A 7,500-nucleotide genomic window follows, 5' to 3' on the forward strand; every position below is an offset into this window, starting at 1 on the left:
TATAACCCAGATGCATTGCTTCTAAAATAGTTTTTGTAATCAAGAGAATACTAGATGTAATCATTTACATATAGTGAATAGTGTATGGTATAGAATATCTCTATAAGCATAATACGTCACGTGGCTTTAATTTGGCTGTTTACATCTTCCCCTCTGATCCAGCTGCATTGCTTCTAAAATAGTTAATATAACAAACAGAAAATTTGGAATTTTGATGTATATGATATAGAATATCATTATAAACATGATACATCACATGGCTTTAATTTGACTGTTTACATCTTTCCTTATAACCCATATGCATTGCTTCTAAAATAGGTTATGTAATCAACAGAATACTAAATGTAATCATTTACATATAGTGAATAGTATATGATAAAGAATATCTTAATAAGCTTAAGTCACATGGCTTTAATTTGGCTGTTTATATCTTCATATGACCCAGCTTCAGTGCTTCTAAAATATTTCGTGTAATCATCAGAAATTTTTAAATTCAGATGTAATCATTTAGAGTAAGTAGTATATGATGTGGAATATCTTCATAAGCATAATACGTCACATGGCTTTAATTTGCTGTTTATATCTTGCCTTATGACCCAGCTGCATTGCTCTTATCTTTTGCGTCGCTAGGGAAAGTTAACATATCCATTAATTTGGCTGTTTACATCTTGCCTTATGACCCAGCTACATTGCTCTTATCTTTTGCGTCGCTAGGAAAAGTTAACATATCCATTAATTTGGCTGTTTACATTTTGCCCTATGACCCAGCTGCATTGCTCTTATCGTTTGCGTTGCTAGGGAAAGTGAACATATCCTTTAATTTGGCTGTTTATATCTTGCCTTATGACCCAGCTACATTGCTCTTATCTTTTGCGTCGCTAGGAAAAGTGAACATATCCATTAATTTGGCTGTTTACATTTTGCCTTATGACCCAGCTACATTGCTCTTATCTTTTGCGTCGCTAGGGAAAGTGAACATATCCTTTAATTTGGCTGTTTACATCTTGCCTTATGACCCAGCTACATTGCTCTTATCTTTTGCGTCGCTAGGGAAAGTTAACATATCCATTAATTTGGCTGTTTACATCTTGCCTTATGACCCAGCTACATTGCTCTTATCTTTTGCGTCGCTAGGAAAAGTGAACATATCCATTAATTTGGCTGTTTAGATTTTGCCTTATGACCCAGCTGCATTGCTCTTATCATTTGCGTCGCTAGGGAAAGTGAACATATCCTTTAATTTAGCTGTTTATATCTTGCCTTATCACCCAGCTACATTGCTTTTATCTTTTGCGTCTCTAGGGAAAGTGAACATATTCATTAATTTAGCTGTTTACATCTTGCCTTATGACCCAGCTGCATTGCTCTTATCTTTTGCGTCGCTAGGAAAAGTGAACATATCCTTTAATTTGGCTGTTTACATCTTGCCTTATGACCCAGCTGCATTGCTCTTATCTTTTACGTCGCTAGGGAAAGTGAGCATATCCATTAATTTAGCTGTTTACATCTTGCCTTATGACCCAGCTGCATTGCTCTATCTTTTGCGTCGCTAGGGAAAGTGAACATATCCTTTAATTTGGCTGTTTACATTTTGCCTTATGACCCAGCTGTATTGCTCTTATCTTTTGCGTCGCTAGGAAAAGTGAACATATCCATTAATTTGGCTGTTTACATTTTGCCTTATGACCCAGCTGCATTGCTCTTATCTTTTGCGTCGCTAGGGAAAGTGAACATATCCTTTAATTTGGCTGTTTATATCTTGCCTTATGACCCACCTACATTGCTTTTATCTTTTGCGTCTCCAGGGAAAGTGAACATATCCATTAATTTAGCTGTTTACATCTTGCCTTATGACCCAGCTGCATTGCTCTATCTTTTGCGTCGCTAGGGAAAGTGAACATATCCTTTAATTTAGCTGTTTACATCTTGCCTTATGACCCAGCTACATTGCTCTTATCTTTTGCGTCACTAGGGAAATTGAACATATCCATTAATCTGGCTGTTTACATCTTGTCTTATGACCCAGCTACATTGCTCTTATCTTTTGCGTTGCTAAGGAAAGTGAACATATCCTTTAATTTGGCTGTTTACATTTTGCCTTATGACCCAGCTGCATTGCTCTTATCTTTTACGTCGCTAGGGAAAGTGGACATATCCTTTAATTTGGCTGTTTACATCATGCCTTATGACCCAGCTGCATTGCTCTTATCTTTTGCGTCGCTAGGGAAAGTGAACATATCCTTTAATTTAGCTGTTTACATCATGCCTTATGACCCAGCTGCATTGCTCTTATCTTTTGCGTCGCTAGGGAAAGTGAACATGTCCTTTAATTTGGCTGTTTACATCATGCCTTATGACCCAGCTGCATTGCTTTTATCTTTTGCGTCGCTAGGGAAAGTAAACATATCGATTTGGCATGTTCCTTCTAATGTAACTTAAGTTTATCTATAACGGATTATTGTTTTGTTTATCACTGGATTATCATGAGTGTCCAAATCTATGGATTTCTCTACCTTTCAGTCATACCACATGACTGGTTTAGCGATTCAAATTGTTTTATGGCTAGTAATAATAATAATAATAATAATAATAATAATAATAATAATAGTATTAATAATAATGATAATAATAATAATCATTATAATAATAATAATAATAATAATAATAATAATAATAATAATAATAATAATAATAATGATAATAATAATAATAATGATGATGATGAAAATAATAATAATAATAATAATAATAATAATACTATTAATAATAATAATGGTGATGATGATGATGATGATGATGATGATGATGATGGTAATAGTAAGGATGATGATGATGATGATGATGATGATCCTCCTTCTCCCCCTCCTCCTCCTCCTCCTTCATGTCTTTATAAGTCTAATTAGGACTAGATAAGCCAGCTGTCTCATTAATCCATTAATGATAATCATCACCCTAGGAAAATTATCCCGATGTCTAAAGTTTATGAAAATAACTGATAAAGGAGAAGCTTTCTTTGTTTACTTAACTTATTTATATCGAAGAGAGCTTGATTAAAAGTGACGAGATGTCCTAATTTATTGTAATAAGGATTTTAAAAAGAATCCCGGATGCCGTGTTTTATAGACGGATCCAAAAGTAGAAATAGTTGATAAAATGATTACCCTATAAGCATAGATTTATTATGGCCTTTGGAGATTTCGTCCAGCAAACGATCTCTATTCACCTGTTATTCTCTTAATTCTAATAGCCAGGCCTTCTCCATCATGAGGTTCAATATTATACAGTATTCTAGAAGTTTTATTCCAGCTGTTACCAAGTTGTGGAATGATCTTCCTAATCGGGTAGTTGAATCAGTAGAACTTCAAAAGTTCAAAGTTGGAGCAAGTGTTTTTATGTTGACCAGGCTGACATGAGTCTTTTTATAGTTTATATATGACATATCTGTTTTTGACGATGTTAGTAGTTTTTATAGGACATATCTGTTTTGACTCTAACTGTTTTTAGAATGATATATTGTTAATTTATTCTCATCATTTATTTATTTCCTTATTTCCTTTTTTCACTGGGCTATTTTTCCTTATTGGAGACCTTGGGCTTATAGCATCTTGTTTTTCCAGCTAGGGTTGTAGCTTGGATAATAATAATAATAATAATAATAATAATAATAATAATAATAATAATAATAATAATAATAATAATATGTCTTCATTCGTATGAAAGAGCTGTTAACAGTATACATGAATTTCTATGGTTCGTATCGATTTTATCCTTTGTAAATTTAATATATATATATATATATATATATATATATATATATATATATATATATATATATATATATATATATATATATATATATATATGTATATAAGCTTTCAAATACTCTTATAGAACTTGATTATAAACAAGATATTCACCTCTTCTGTAAATCGTAATCACAGTACGTTTCACTCTCTGAAGCTATATATAAAAAATTAGTTCATTTGCTAAAAGACTCCTTGGATAGAATTATGGTTGGCAACTTCTATATTAAGCTATTCAAATCTATTCAGGGTATGATTCTGTCAAAGGTTCGAAGGTTTACATACAATTGATAAGTCGTTTCGAAAGATTTTTGTCTTTTTTATATTATCGACACTGAATTAGATATCCAATACCTTTCGTGAATTGTGTTCAAACCATGGAACTTTTATTTTTGATGAGTTTGCACAAGAAGAAAGTCAAACCATGGAACTTTTATTTTGATGAGTTTGTATAAGAAGAAAGTCAAACCATGGAACTTTTATTTTTGATGAGTTTGTATAAGAAGAAAGTTAAACCATGGAACTTTTATTTTTGATGAGTTTCTATAAGAAGAAAGTTAAACCATGGAACTTTCATTTTGGATGAGTTTGTATAAGAAGAAAGTTAAACCATGGAACTTTTATTTTTGATGAGTTTGTATAAGAAGAAAGTCAAACCATGGAACTCTTTTTTTTTATGAGTTTGCACAAGAAGAAAGTCAAACCATGGAACTCTTATTTTTGATGAGTTTGTATAAGAAGAAAGTCAAACCATGGAACTTTTATTTTGATGAGTTTGTATAAGTTTGTCTAACTCATGGTTATGATTTGTTAGGATATCTTACTGTTTCTCATTTATGTTTGCTGACATTATATTAACCATGCTCGAGGCATGAATTATCTAGGGCTTATTTTACATCTTCGACAATCTTCTCCCCAAATTTTAGAGCAAGATCTCCAATTCTGAAGTCCTCTGACGATTTGGAGTATTCAAGAGAATGTCTTCTCTCACTGTTGAGTATTTTATACACATAGAGTTGGAAATATAGTTCCACCATATATTGAGAGGTCGTTTATCCTTTGAGTGATAGCAATAAAAGCCATTTTACCATTTCGATGCCATTTTGTCTTTTAGTCGTTTAGCTGCCTGCCCATTTAGGGACAGCGGGATCACAGGAGCTTAAAAAAAAGATCAATTGCTTTGAAGTTGACTGCTTTGAAATATCGTTACAAAGGAGGAAATAAAAACGTTTTGAAGTAATTATGAAAATTTAATAAGAGAGAGAAAAAACGGAATCTTTTTGAAGTTATGGCTAGAGAGTTAAAAGTTTGAATAATGAAGAAATAGAAACAAAGCAACGGTAAAATGCATGAGTAATTAAGAAAATTCAGAAAATAAACTGGACTGGAATTCCGCATGGATATATTAAAAAAGAACTCGAAAATACATTTTAGAGATATGTTTTGTCAAAATCATCCTAGTAAACTATATAATGATGTTGACGTAGTTGGAAAGAGGATTTTTTTTTTTTTTTTTTTTTTGACCAATCAAAATCACCAGTTGAACTAAAAACCCAATACTTGGACTGAATTATTCAAATTAAAATATTCCCCCAACTCATGGGAATGCACAAGGAAAAAACCATAGTCCAATCTTTTTGCCCTTGGACTTGGTTCAATTTTGTTTATATTGATAAAGATATTATCAGATCTAAAGAATATCTTTAAGTCAGTCCACCAGTAGCAGAAACAAGGACTTAAAAATTCTCCAAGAAGTTTGCCTTTATCTCAACTTAGCGCTAAGGTTCAAATCCTTGCCAGGGAAGAGGTGCTTATCATTAAACGTCGCCTTTCAAAGATAGAATACAGTGAAAATCACTTAACTTCATTGAATCACTAATACACGATAGGTTGGAGAAGACTGGTCTCTCATAACTGGTGACATTTCTGTGTAGATTGTCCGGGCACACGTGTACTTGTTTTGCTATAATTTATAGATTCTTACCCGCTTTTGAGTATTTAATCTTTCGATTATACAGTAGACATAAAGGTTTTAAAAGTCGAGCATGAATGGAGAAGGCAAGGGATAGGACTATGCTCTAGAGACAGGAAAGTGCCAAAGACTGACCATAAATTCAAAGGATCAGTGCCCAAACCACGACAATGAAGCTATGACAAGGGAAGGTCACGCTTTAGGTGCTGATGACTCAGTAGGTAGACCTATAGACTTCCCTTAAATCCCCAATACCTAGCTTACAAGGACGGTCAGGTTGCAGATACTACTAGTTTCCATCCCTAGCTCACAAGGATGGTCAGGTTACAGATACTACTAGTTTCCATCCTAAGCTCACAAGGATGGTCAGGTTGCAGATACTACTAGTTTTCATCCCTAGCTCACAAGGACGGCCAGGTTGCAGATACTACTAGTTTTCATCCTTAGCTCACAAGGACGGCCAGGTTGCTGATACTACTAGTTTTCCTCCCTGGCTCACAAGGACGGCCAGGTTGCTGATACTACTAGTTTTCAGCCTTAGCTCACAAGGACGGCCAGGTTGCTGATACTACTAGTTTTCCTCCCTGGCTCACAAGGACGGCCAGGTTGCTGATACTACTAGTTTTCATCCTTAGCTCACAAGGACGGCCAGGTTGCTGATACTACTAGTTTTCCTCCCTGGCTCACAAGGACGGCCAGGTTGCTGATACTACTAGTTTTCAGCCTTAGCTCACAAGGACGGCCAGGTTGCTGATACTACTAGTTTTCCTCCCTGGCTCACAAGGACGGCCAGGTTGCTGATACTACTAGTTTTCATCCTTAGCTCACAAGGACGGCCAGGTTGCTGATACTACTAGTTTTCCTCCCTGGCTCACAAGGACGGCCAGGTTGCTGATACTACTAGTTTTCATCCTTAGCTCACAAGGACGGCCAGGTTGCTGATACTACTAGTTTTCATCCCTGGCTCACAAGGGCGGCCAGGTTGCAGATACTACTAGTTTTCATCCTTAGCTCACAAGGACGGCCAGGTTGCTGATACTACTAGTTTTCCTCCCTGGCTCACAAGGACGGCCAGGTTGCTGATACTACTAGTTTTCATCCTTAGCTCACAAGGACGGCCAGGTTGCTGATACTACTAGTTTTCATCCCTGGCTCACAAGGACGGCCAGGTTGCTGATACTACTAGTTTCCATCCTTAGCTCAAAAGGATGGTGAAGTTGCTGATATTACTAGTTTCCATCCCTAGCTCACAAGGATAGTCAAGTTGTAGAAACAGTACTACTTCTTGAACGAGTCTCGCACTCCTGTCTAGAAGACCGACAGAAAGGGACGTCTCCAACTTCTGCCTCTTCTCTGTAAAGTCATTCTCTTGACCTCTAAGTCTGTTTCATATGCCATTCTTCACTTCCTTCGTTACTACCTTTGAAATTTCTGTATGTTGGTCCGGCTCTTTTTATTCTCCTTTTCACTAAGCCATTACTGTAATCTCTCTCTCTCTCTCTCTCTCTCTCTCTCTCTCTCTCTCTCACTTTTAATTCATGTCGAATTTCCTTTGTCTCGTGTACTTCTGTCTGCTTCTGCTTTGATATGCATCTTGCTCGTTCTGTCTGTATGAATATTATAATCTATTTCTCGGCATTATTGTCAGCATATATTCAAAGCAGTTAATCTCAGCTCCATCACAGGCTTCCCTGCTTTTTTAATAATATCTATCATCCATATTAT

Source organism: Palaemon carinicauda, chromosome 16 (genome assembly GCF_036898095.1).
Source record: "Palaemon carinicauda isolate YSFRI2023 chromosome 16, ASM3689809v2, whole genome shotgun sequence".
NCBI classification, from domain to species: domain Eukaryota; kingdom Metazoa; phylum Arthropoda; class Malacostraca; order Decapoda; family Palaemonidae; genus Palaemon; species Palaemon carinicauda.